Raw genomic sequence first — 12750 nt, 5'->3', positions numbered from 1 at the left:
ACAAAACACAAAAGCCCCTGTTTTCTGGAAATATGAATCAGCATTGTCAGAAAAACAGAAAAGGTAGTTATCAAACATTTTACAGGTAAAATTTACAGAAAACACAACTTTGCAACACAATTTAATGTGAAAAATGCATGTGTACCCTGTTTGTGAAGAAATAACTTTAACTTGAAAAATACCATACTTATTCTTTAAGTAATACATAGTGTTCAGAAGTAACTTGCAACAAGGGTTTTATAGGCCACACATCCCCAAGAAACAATTTCAAGTAAATTACCGTGACCATTACAGCCTTGTGTGTGTGTATAGATTTCATACTAACAACAGATATTAGTGCTTCCCTATCACAAAGACCATGTGTGATCTGTAATACCAGTAGCCAACCTACTTTGCTCACTAGAGTGGCTTTACGACAAGTCTCTGACTGTCCTTGAGTAGGCGAGAGAAAGCCCAGACTTAAACCTATATAACATTTACTGGAGAAACACTTAAAGATGCTTCCCTAATGAAGGTTGTGAGGATCTGAAAGGAAGAATAAGAGATAAACTGCCCATACCCAGATGTGCAAAGCTTGCAGAGACTTACCCAAGAAGACTGGAAGCTGTAATTTTTGTCAAAGAGGATTCTGCAAAGTACTGAATTAAGGGTCTGAATGCTTCTATAAACCAGAGTTTTGAAAATTGTGATTTTCAGCTAATACGCGGACCTTTCTAAACACACTATTTTATTTTGTCATTTTGGGTTATTGTGTGTAGATTAATGGTTAGAACTAGTAAATTTATCCAATAATTTAATATTAAATCTACAATATAATAAAATGTGCAGAAAGTGAGAGTGTCTGAATACTTTCTGAATCTTCATGAACTTGTTATTTTGTAGCTAGTTACAATGTGAACTGTGGAGATTGTCATGATCAGGGCAATATGGTGTAGCGGATCCACAGCTCATGTCCAAATGGCACTTTTTAAGTAAATAATGACCACATTGTGTGTGGCCGAGCAGTTCCCGGGGAATTTGTGATTCAGGCAGTTCTCAGTTAAGTGCACAGGTGAGGAGTTGTCTGCATCCGTGATTGTTCTTGGGAGCTGCTGATTGCCACAGCTGATGCACGTCCCTGTAATAAAAAGAAGCGTGAGGCGGCTAGAAGGGTAAGATAGGAAGAAAAAATTAAAAGAAAGAAACGGAGATTGCAGGAGAAGCAGAAGGCAGAAAGCAGGGAGTGGAAAGCTGGTGCAGGAGAGAAGGAGAGCGAGCAAGCGCAGGCTCACACTGTATGTAGGCAGCTGGAAGAGGCCGGCCCGAGTGGGGTGTTTGGCCCGACACCCGACGGCCGATGGTAGTGGTTGCTCCTTCTGTGCTTCTTGGGAGCAGAAGTGATCAGGAGCAGGATTGCCTGCCGCAGCAAATGCAGCGGGAGTCGGAGATTTGGAGTAGAATCCCCAGCGTGAGCGTCCTGGCCATTGGGGAAAGCCAAGTTTCAGTCTAGCAGGGGCTAAACAAAGCCAGGGATCGGCAGACCATTTGAGCAGAAGAAGGTCAGCTGCTTGTAGGATGACTCCCCTGGTGCATAGCATGTATGGGAGAAGAAGGGGAGTCACCAGTAAAAGAAGGAACCGTGCTTTGTGTTTTTAAAGAGACTGCTTCTAGCCATTGTTTTAACCTCATTTTTTTTTTCTAATGGATTTTAACCTCCACATTTCACACGTATTAATGGATTATTTATTTAATGAAGACTTTTAGTGATGCACTGCACTATTTATTTGCACACTTTGTTTTTGTTTGCTGGTTTTTAAATAAAAGCACTTGGCACTTTTGCACCATCCCCTTGCTTCATTGTTTGTGCCTCACTGTACAGCTCATCGGTGACATTACCGAGTGTCAGGTTCGAGGGCTCCCAGAAGCTGAATGGGAGCATGGAGCGAACCCACATTGTCACAGGCAGGACACATAAAAAATAAACAAAAACAATATTTTTTTATCCTTTTATGCATACTGAATCATTAATATTATATATGGGCAGCAGTAGTCATGGGCATCTTACCAAGGGAATAAACCTTAATCAAATGCAGTTAATAAAAAACAAGAAAAAGGAACAAAGGTAAAGGCCTGGTGGTTGTGCTGAGCAGCTAACAGACAAGGCAGGAATAAGAACACAATGAGGACACTAGCTGGAAGCTTTCCTAGAAAGTCTGAAGACACAAGATTACATACTGGTGAGTAACTGGGCATAAAAAAAAACTGCTTCAACAGAACCAGCCAGCTTTTGTTTACCTACACAAATGGCTTCAAGAGAGGTTTGGAACATTAGAAAATTAGAACACTCTAGATGAGAACAGACTATTCAGCCCAACAAAGCTCGCCAGTCCTATGCACTCATTTCTTCCAAAAAAACATCAAGTCGAGTTTTGAAAGTCCCTAAAGTCTTACTGTCTACCACACTATTCGGTAGCTTATTCCAAGTGTCTTTCGTTTTTTGTATAAAGAAAAACTTCCTAATGTTTGTACAAAATTTACCCTTAACAAGTTTCAAAGCTGTGTCCCGTGTTCTTGATGAACTCATTTTAAAATAACAGACTCAATCCACTGTACTAATTTCCTTCATATTTTTAAACACTTCAATCATGTCTCCTCTTAATTTCCTTTTGCTTAAACTGTAAAGGCTCAGCTCTTTAATTCTATACTCATAATTCTTCCCCTGTAGCCCTGGAATCAGCCTAGTTGCTCCTCTGGACCTTTTCTAGCGCTGCTATGTCCTTTTGCTTCTGAACACTGTCTGGAAGTTGATAGCTTAGAGTCCACTATGACTCCTAAATCCTTCTCATAAGGTGTACTCTCGATTTTCCAAACACCCATTGTGTATTCAAACCTAATATTTTTACTTCCTATGTGTAATTCTTTACATTTACTGACATTAAATTTAATCTGCCAAAAATCTACCCAAGCCTGTATGCTATCCAAGTCCTTCTGTAATGATATAAAGGATTCCAAATTATCTGCTAATCCACCTATCTTGGTATCATCTGCAAACGTAACTAGCTTGTTACTTATATCCCTGATCTAAATCATTTATATATATATATTAAAAATAGCAGCAGCCCTAGCACTGACCCCTGTGGAACACCACTCTTAACATCTGCTAATTCTGATGAGGTTCCTCGCGCCATCACCCTCTGTGGCGGAAGTGCTGCTCTGGAGCTGTCCAGGCGTCCTCTGATGGTGGCCATGGGCCCCATCAGGGTGGAGCTTCCAAGCTCCAAGCCTGTGGCGCTAATGCCATCCAGTGGGGCTGCCCTCTCGTGTTCCAGGAGAGGTACTGCTGTTGACGTGTCCTCTCCCCCAGTCCTCTCATCAGAAGGGTGTCTGGACCAGTCTGCCACATTGCCCCTCTGAGGCTCGTAGGGCAAAGTGGCCCGTCCCATAAGAGCTGTCCCTCTCCAAGATGGAGCGCCTATAAAGCCCAATCCATGGTTTCACCCTGAAAAACAAAAGCAAGTAGAGGGTGAGGAGACGCTGCCCCAACACTGTTCCGAAGTGCCCCTCGTACTGCTATAAGGACAGTGTTGCCACCCGTGCCATAGACTGTGACTTTCATAACACCTTGCATCTGTACCATCGAGATGTGGAAAACAGGACAAGAAATTCTGCCCTGCCTCATCCCCACCCTAGTTCAGGATCTTTCTCCAGCTGTGTGGAAAACACCCCTTTGATGTCCAGGAGCACACAGGCTCACAGTTCACCTTGTTGGGAGGCCCATTCTTTCCTTTCCAGGTCCTCTGCTTACTCTGGGGCACAACAACGGGTCTACTTAAGAGAAGAAAAGAGACCAAGTGCCATCTGCCCCCTGTAGACCTGTGTGAGACCAGCGCTGGACCTTGGGGCGGGGTGCTCTGACAACTGGCACTTACCAGCTGGCATTCTGCATGTGCCTCTACCATTTCCGCCCCACTGCTGCATCTGCTGTCGGATCAAAAATATCCTGACTCCTTTTTGGTTGGGGTTCCATTTTTATATGCGGTACCAGCATCACTCACCTGTACCATTAAGTCGGTCTGGCTGGAGAATCCAACACTGCAACGCCTTAGCCACTCCTATACAGCCTTCAGGGTCATGTCCGCCTTTTCCTCCAGTCTCTCGACCATCTTCTGCAGCACCCACTGGTTGAAGGACAGTCTGCAGCTCACGTGCAGTCATAATCAAGTTAGTTATGTCAACTGGCGGTCGACTCACCCTCCACTTGTCCCTACCTACTGGGTGCGAGCCAAAGAGTGCCTGCTCTGCTTGCGCAGACTCTGCCGGGATTTTCTCGGGTTCAGGATGGATGTTTACCAGCCTTGCTTTTGACCAATCATTGGGGGATACTTGACACAAGCCGTTCTATCCCTCGCCTGCTTTGAAGAGGTCTATCCAGTCCTCCACCATCCTCTCCACCCTTTGATGAAGTTCGATGGGGAGATGTGCTTTTAGGTGTTCTTCGCTCTGTTATTCTTCAATCTGTAGTGACCACTCATCTCCTTCCGTTGTTGTGTTGCTGTTTACCCATGGGTCAGGATACTTTGGCCACAAACTTGGATCCGGGCAGTCCCCTTCTATTAAACAAGACTGGGGACGGCAAAGTAATCGCCACCAGGCCTACCGCAATCAGGCGCAATACTTACTTCCTGGTTTTCCCGCGGTGTATTTCCTCTGGGTGGCCTTTTCTGCCACTGTGCTGACCTGGGAGTCCGTGATGACAATGCAGATTTGAGAGTTCGCTGCTCTCGAGGCTTACCTATTCTTTTTCTCCCTTTCGGCAGGAACGGCGCTTCTGTGGACCTCGATTGTAAAAGGCAAGCAGCTGGTTGCTGCGTGCTTGCTGTGGTGCAGTGACATGTGCGCACCCTGTTCTCATGTGCTGGTCTGTCCACAAAATTATTTTAAATTGGGTCCCCTGCCAGTTAACAGCCAAGAGGCCCCATCTGGGATGCCATTGTGGAGATCAGCCCGGACCCAGACAGACACAGGACACACAGAAGTCCCAAAACACACTTTTTATTTTTCTTTTCACTGTGCAAAGTGCACAAATCAGCAACAATGCTCAGTCCTTTACTTTTCTCTCTCTTTCCTTTCTCTTCTGTCGCCCCCACACCTCTCTTCACAAGCTCTGTCCTCCACGTCCTGACTCTTCAAATGGAGTGAGGTGGCCTCTTTTATACCACACCCGGAAGTGCTTCATGGGAACCCAGATTTGGCAGCACTGCCCCCATGCCAGGGGGGCTGCCCTCTCATGTTCTGTTGTACCGCTGTTGACATGTCCCCCCCCCCAATCCTCTCATCAGAAGGGCATCCCGACTGGGCAGAGCTCCTGGCCATCTGCCACAGCAGCTAAACAAACATGGGAAGCAAACTTGTCCAGCTTGTGAAAGAGAAAGTAATTTAGCGTGTGTATTCTTGTGAAAGGAAAAGCCATTTAGTGCTGGTGTGCATGGGCTTTTCAGGTAAAGCTGATTCCACATAATGAAAAAAATTAATTTAGTTCTAATTGTTGTTTCGAAAGGGAAGCAATTCATTTTATTTAAATAAATATCATTCAGGCACAAATAGCATAGTAGTAGTTTCACAATGTAACATTTTTCACTGCTCTCTGACAGAGACATTTTTAATTTCTAGCCCAGCCTCTGGCTTTTGGTAACTAGCATGCTCTCCATATTTGCTTGGCTTTTCTTAGAGTATTTTGGCTTCTTCCCACATTGCAAGACATGCAAGTTATGTTAATCGGTGACTTGAAATTAATCTTGTGTGCATTAGTGCATAAATGTGCCATCAAGGGATTATCACATAGGGCTGAAACTGAATTTTAAAATGCATCGAGTTCAGCTTCCATCTGCTAACTTGCAAATGGTTCAGAAAATGGGTGGCTGATGGTTAAACTTGAATATTCCAATTAAAAAACAACACTTTGATGTATAATTACCTCTTAACACATAATTAGAAAAAGGATATTTTTACAGTATAGACTCTCTGTACATTTATATTGGGCAGAACGTCCAATGAAGGCTGAGTGGTCTTTTCTCCAGGAACCTCTACAGATTTTGTTTTTTTCCTCCAGCTTAACTTGAATGTTTAAAAAAAAAATTCTGTCAACCCTGATCAGCTGATCCAATCATCTGGCCATCATTTAGAGACTTAAAAAAAATCTATACTCTGCCTTATGTAAGTGTTCATTATTCATTTTTTGTACACTATTTTTGCCTTATTTCTATTTTTAATGTGTATTTTTTTCCATTATTTAATTCTTTGACATTTTGTAAAGCACTTTGAGCTGCATTGTTTACATGAAAATGTTCTATAGAAATAAATGTTGCTGTTGTTGCTATAGATGGTATCTATTGCAATTGCAGCTGCCCAACACCTTTATTTAGATGCTGATAATTTTACCAATATAAGTTTTTGCTGTAAAGCAATGTTATATGTTATAGTAAGCAAAAAAAGTTTTTTTTTTTTTTTTTACTAAACTCCTATGCAGAGAGCACATTTAAAATATGTTAAGAAGAAATTTAAGAGTACTTTTATTTATATTGATAACTATAAAATGATTAATAAAAAGTTGACTGATGAGATTTTTTACCTGATATTGGCAAAGTTTGCTGCAATCTGAATGCATTTATAGAGACGTTATGTAAGACGATGAATTAACAAGCTAAAATGAGAGTAGACAAAAATATTATTTTAGATTTTCGAGTGTCCTTTACAAGAACTCTTTTCAAAGGTATAATACTATTTCCATATTAAAAGCGCTCATCTCCTGATTTTGGTGTCCTTGTAAGATGAAAATGTAGATCAAAGTTGTTTGAATTTTACAGGTCTATAAATATAACCAGGCATAAGGCATATTTAATCTAATTTTATATCTGGCTGTTAAATGCTTTCTAAAACCAAAATATTCCTGTATTTTAGTAAGAATCAAATTTTAGCTTAAGAATGATCTATAACAGCTATATTTCGTTAATTACATCTGCAGATCTTTAAATAAATGTATAACTCAAAAATAGGTGTTAATGTTATCATCATATTTATCTTATTCAATAATCCATTTAATATCTTTATTAGTAAACAGCCACTTGTGGTTCATTGGATGCACAGGAATTTGTGAGTTTGTGAGGTTTTGATTATGAATTATTATGTGTATTTTCTGAATTTTTGACCTTATGCTATTTTTTTTTTACTTTTCCTTCTGTATTTTTGCTTTGGGACATTGTTGCTATGGGATTGCCTATTTTAGACAACTTTTACTTTCCTTTTTTTGCTCCTCTGAGCCTGCTTTGTTAAATAGAGCTTCTGCTGCTATGCACCCAAAATCTGGAATAGCCTGCCAATAGGAATTCGCCAGGCAAATACAGTAGAGCACTTTAAAACACTGCTGAAAACACATTACTTTAACATGGCCTTTTTATAACTTCACTTTAACTTAATACTGATACTCTGTATGTTCAATTCTTCATAATAATTATTCACAGTGGCTCCAAAATCCATACTGACCCCTACTCTCTCTTCTGTTTCTTTTTCCGGTTTCTTTGTGGTGGTGGCCTGCCCCACCACCACCTACTCAAAGCATCAGGATGCACCAACATTGATGGACTGAAAGCCAGAAGTCTACGTGACCATCATCATCAGGTCCTTCCATGAAAACCCTAAATACAAAGAGGACTGTTTGATTTATGTTAGGTAGATTGCCCAGAGGGGACTGGGTGGTCTCTTGGTCTGGAACCCCTACAGATTTTATTTTTTTCTCCAGCCTTTGGAGTTTTTTTTTTGTTTGTTTTTTCTGTCCACCCTGGCCATCGGACCTTACTCTTATTCTATGTTAATTAATGTTGACTTATGTTTATCTTTTATTGTGTCTTCTATTTCTCTATTCATTTTGTAAAGCACTTTGAGCTACATTTTTTTGTATGAATATGTGCTATATAAATAAATGTTGATTGATTGATTGATTGATTATCCAGGGTTTGACAGTTTCCCCCTCTAGTGGGCATTTTGAATTGTTTTCATTACTTTGTGCTTAAGAACTCTCTAGTTCACAACTCAGTGGTGTGTAAAACTACAGCTTAAAGTTAATAAAAGTGTGTGAAGACATTATCAGGTGGAATATGCGTGGTGTATTTGTGCATATCCAAGCTATTTCAACAAGCAGAATGTCAATTTAACTAAGAATGTTTCATAAACAATCAGTGAAAAACTCAAAAGTGCTGAGTTTGTGGGAAAACAAACAATAAATGAGGAGAAAGGCTGGTCTTCAGTTCAAAAACTTGACTCTGTTTTAACACACTACTGTTTGGAATGAGCTCATTTTGGAGCGTATGTCTGGATACATGACAGGTGGATTAAGAGACAAGAACTTCAGATTTTTTTTTCATGGGCGTTTCTGCTATTATTAAGTGTTGGTCCCCATTGAAGCCTATTTTATCAGGAATTTTTTTTATCTCTATTTTCCCTAAAAGCATGAAATGAACTATTTTTCTCACCCATCACTACAAATAGTGCAAGTTTAGTTAAAGTGTTATTTTTGTGTGGTGGTGTATTCTACGGAAGCCAAGAGAGGACGTGCAATATCTTTATTTTTTTAAACTGTCTCCTCAAGATAATGGAATAATTTTATTGAGATGTCGAGAAAATTAAAATTTGTTTTCTTGAGATAACAGAATAATTTTATCGTGATCTTGAGAAAAAGAAACATAACCTATGCTCCTGGCATCAGGCTCGCTTAGATTGCAACACCTATGCAGCTGAAGCCTTGCTAACCATCTTCTTAAATGACGGACACTAATGTTATTATTTTCCAAACTAAGGCAGAAAAATATCTCAGCCTGTGTCAGCCCTTGATTGCACAAAAATGTGACGCGCTGATCAATACAATTCTGCTCTTCTGCCATTTCAAAGAGGACGTGTCTTCAATATGCTGAACATTAAATGTTCGATACAATTATTTCATAATTTCGAGAAAACAAGATCCTTTGTTTTATCAAGATGTTGATATAATTAGTCCGTTATCTTGAGGAAACAATTTTAAAAAATAATGATATTGCAGTCCTCTCTCTGCTTCTGTAGTATTCCTTTTAAATCTTCAATTAAGTTAAGAAACACATTTTTGGGATATGGGAGGAACACTCAAGTACCTAAGAAAAAACTTTCAAGACCACAGGAGAACGTGCAAACCCCACAAAGACAGTTAACAGGCACAAGATTTAAATGTAAAGGAAAGAAGGCTAACCACTTCACCACACATGCTGTCCATATGGATCATGGGATCGAGATTTTTAACAATACTTATGTTCTTAAGTTTAATAAATTCCTTAATTTGGATTTTTTCATATATAATAGATGAGTCAAACTAGTATATAATAATGATTATAATAATGATATACAGTATAATCACTTTGTAAGAAATAAACTAATTTCAAAACTCTTATTTTTTCTTTCTTACAAATAGTCAGAAATATGACATAAATGGAAGATGTGAGGTCAGTAAAGATATGCTTATTCATGTTGTCACAAGTCAGAGAGTGTGCCTATAAAAAATCTTCTGCCCTTGAATGTTTTCACATTTTATTGCTACAAAACATTGAATCACAGTGAATTTAATTTGTATTTTTTGTCATTGAAGAAAAAGAACAGAAAAAGGTCCTTTAATCTTAATAAGAAAACACATTTCTGCAAAATGGTCTACATTATTTAAAATATCAAACACAAAATAGTTGATCTCACAAGTATTCACTCCCTTCAAGTCAGTATTTAGTTGATGCACATTTGGCAGCCATGACAGCTCTGAGTCTCCACACTGCCATTTTCCCCATTTATTTTTTGTAAAACTGCTCCTGAGTGAACAGCCACACATTCTCAATTGGATTGAGATCTGCACTCTGACTCTGTCATTCCAGCACGTTAACATTGTTGTTAAGCCATTCTGCTGTGACTTTGGCTTTACGCTTGAGATTGTTGTCTCGCAGGTAAGCAAATCTTCTTCCAAAGTGCAGGTTTCCTGCAGATGACATCAGGCTTTTCTCTGGGATTTCCCCATATTTTGCTGCATTCTGTTTTACCTTCCTAAGCCTTCCAATGCTTGCTGTGGAGGATGCATCCTCACAGCCCGATGCTGCCACCACCATGCTTCACATAGGGGAGAGTGTGTTTTGATAATGGCCAGTGGATAGCATTCAGTTTGGTCCCATTAGGCCATAGAACCTTGTTCTGGTTGACTTCAGTCTTCCTCATGCCTTCAGGCAAACTCTAGCTGAAATGTCATGTGTGTTTTTTAAACAGTGACTTTCTTTCCATTAATGTGTCACTGGTGAAACACCTGGGTAATACCGATTGTATGTACAGTCTCTCCAGTCTAACTCACTGTAGCTTGTAAGTCCTTCAGAGTTCTCTTAGGTCTTATGATGGCTTTTCTCAATTGTCTGTTTCTTGCATGATTATTCAGTTTTTGTGGTGAGCCTGCTCTAGCAGAATTACAGATGTATTATACTCTTTCTGTTTCTTTATGGTTGATTTAACAGGAGTCCAAGGGATAGTCAGTGACTTTCTTTCTGACTTGTGCTTTTCAATCCCTTTTTCAAGCAGTTGCTTTGTTTAATGTGGAGGTTGTCGTAGTGTGGTGTGGTGGGTTGTGTGTGTGTGTGGGTTTTTTTGTGTTCATTGTGTAGGTCATACCACCATACAATACAATACAATTTATTTTTGTATAGCCCAAATGTACACAAGGAGTGTCGCAATGCAGGCCCTGTCTTTTGACAGCCCCCCAGCCTTGACTCTCTAAGATGACAAGAAAAAACTCACAAAATAAAAAACACCTTGTAAGGAAAAAAAAAAATGGAAGAAATCTTGGGAAAGGCAATTCAAAGAGAGACCCCTTTCCAGGTAGGTTGAGCATGCAATGGGTGACAAAAAAAAAAGATAAATACGAGGGTCATTCAATTATAAACAGGAATTTTCATGCTCTGTTCTTATAAAAAGGGTAGGTAGACATGACATACCGGACAAACACATGCATGTTTGAACTTATCGTTATTAATGCTTGCTACTCGTTTCCCCCCTTCCGGTCAGCTGCAATCAACTTTTCAGAGCAGTTGGTACACAATGTGAAATAAAGTGCCTTGACACACAACAAGGGTCTGGGGCAGCCACTTGTGTATTTGACCTTCGCTGCAAAGCAATCAAAATATTCAGCACATTTATAGGAGGATTTTCCCTCTGTGGGGCTCCACTGAGCGGTCCCTCCTCCCGAGAGCCCATACGCAGTCCCCAGTGATCGCATTTCTGAGCCTGGCTCTAGTCTGTGGGCCCAGATTAAAGCCCTGGGTCAAGGCACCCCTCGGCTCCCCCTTACCCACACCAACCCACTCCAATCCAGCAACGTAGGGACTGTACTTTCCCACCTGAGTCCTTAATGGCTGGAGCTTTGGATGTTGTATTGAGGCTTTCTTGCAGTTCTTCTTCTGACTCTTTACAGAGGCCATCCTGCCAGCTACACCACTGTGAAATAAAGCGCCTTGACACACAACAAAGTTTTGGGGCAGCCACCCATGTACTTGACCTTGGCTGCAAAGCAATCAAAGTATTCAGCACAACAATGTACAGAATGGAGTCCAAAACAGAACTGATCAACAGAGGAAGGGAGTGGGGTTTTATTGGGAGGTTTGCGGAAGTGATGCAGTGTACTCTGGGCCGGGACAGGAAATGACGTCTTCGTATTCCAATGGTTTTTCCCATATCTGGTCTGCGGGAACAAAATAAGAGAGTTGAATGCACCCCACCACCTTCCGACTGGACATGGAATTCCCTTCTTTTGGTCCCTGTGGCTGGCTCCCATGCATGTGTGTAACAACAGTTAGTGTTGCACAGCGAATTATTATTACATCTTTGACAAATGAAGGAGTCATTCCATCTCAGATTTATTTGAGACTTATCAGAATATCTTTATTATCATTGTAACAAATACAACGAAATTAGGCGCAGTCCCTGCGGTGTCAAAATATAAATAAATATGATTACAAAAGGATAAGAAAGGTTAAAAACAAATAAGGTAGAACACAAACATTCAACATAAGACCTTAATTGCACGTGAAACACTAAAAATTAAACTTAAAATTTAGTTTGGAGAGTGTCACTCTCAGTCTAGAATGTATAATTGGTGCAAGTCATTTCGAAAAAAGGGAATATCATCTCTTCGGTCCACTTAAGGAATTTTTAGGAGGGAAGAAATTCAAGTTGAATGAGGAGGTTATTGATGCTGTGCTGGAATGGGTCAACATGCAGTCAAAAGACTTCTACTCTTCTGGGAGTAAGAAGTTTCCTGAGCACTGGAACAAGTGTATTGAAGTGGCAGGAGACTACATAGAAAAATAGTGTTTAAGTCATTTCATTGTATAAGCGTAGCTCATAAATGTTTGTATTTGAATGCCCCATATACAATACACAGAACAGAACCCAAGTAGTCCTCAATACAATATGATAGTACAATAGTAATAGTTGTGAGATATGGCCGGCCGTTCATCCCGGCCAGTACCCCCACGCCGCTAGATGGAGCCCTTCCTGCAGCATGGAGGTGCCCCCAATTCCAGCAGGGCATCATGGATATTGGAGTTTTCCCAAACAACCCTGCTGGAGACCATGGGGACGCTGCAGAGAGGCTCAGAGACTTTTATGTGCCCTATAACCCAGAAATACGTCCTGGTCAAAGGGACAGAGGAAATGACGTACTTCCGGGAT

The sequence above is a fragment of the Polypterus senegalus genome, chromosome 2 (genome assembly GCF_016835505.1).
Source record: "Polypterus senegalus isolate Bchr_013 chromosome 2, ASM1683550v1, whole genome shotgun sequence".
Lineage (NCBI taxonomy): Eukaryota > Metazoa > Chordata > Cladistia > Polypteriformes > Polypteridae > Polypterus > Polypterus senegalus.
This window is presented reverse-complemented; position numbering follows the sequence as displayed.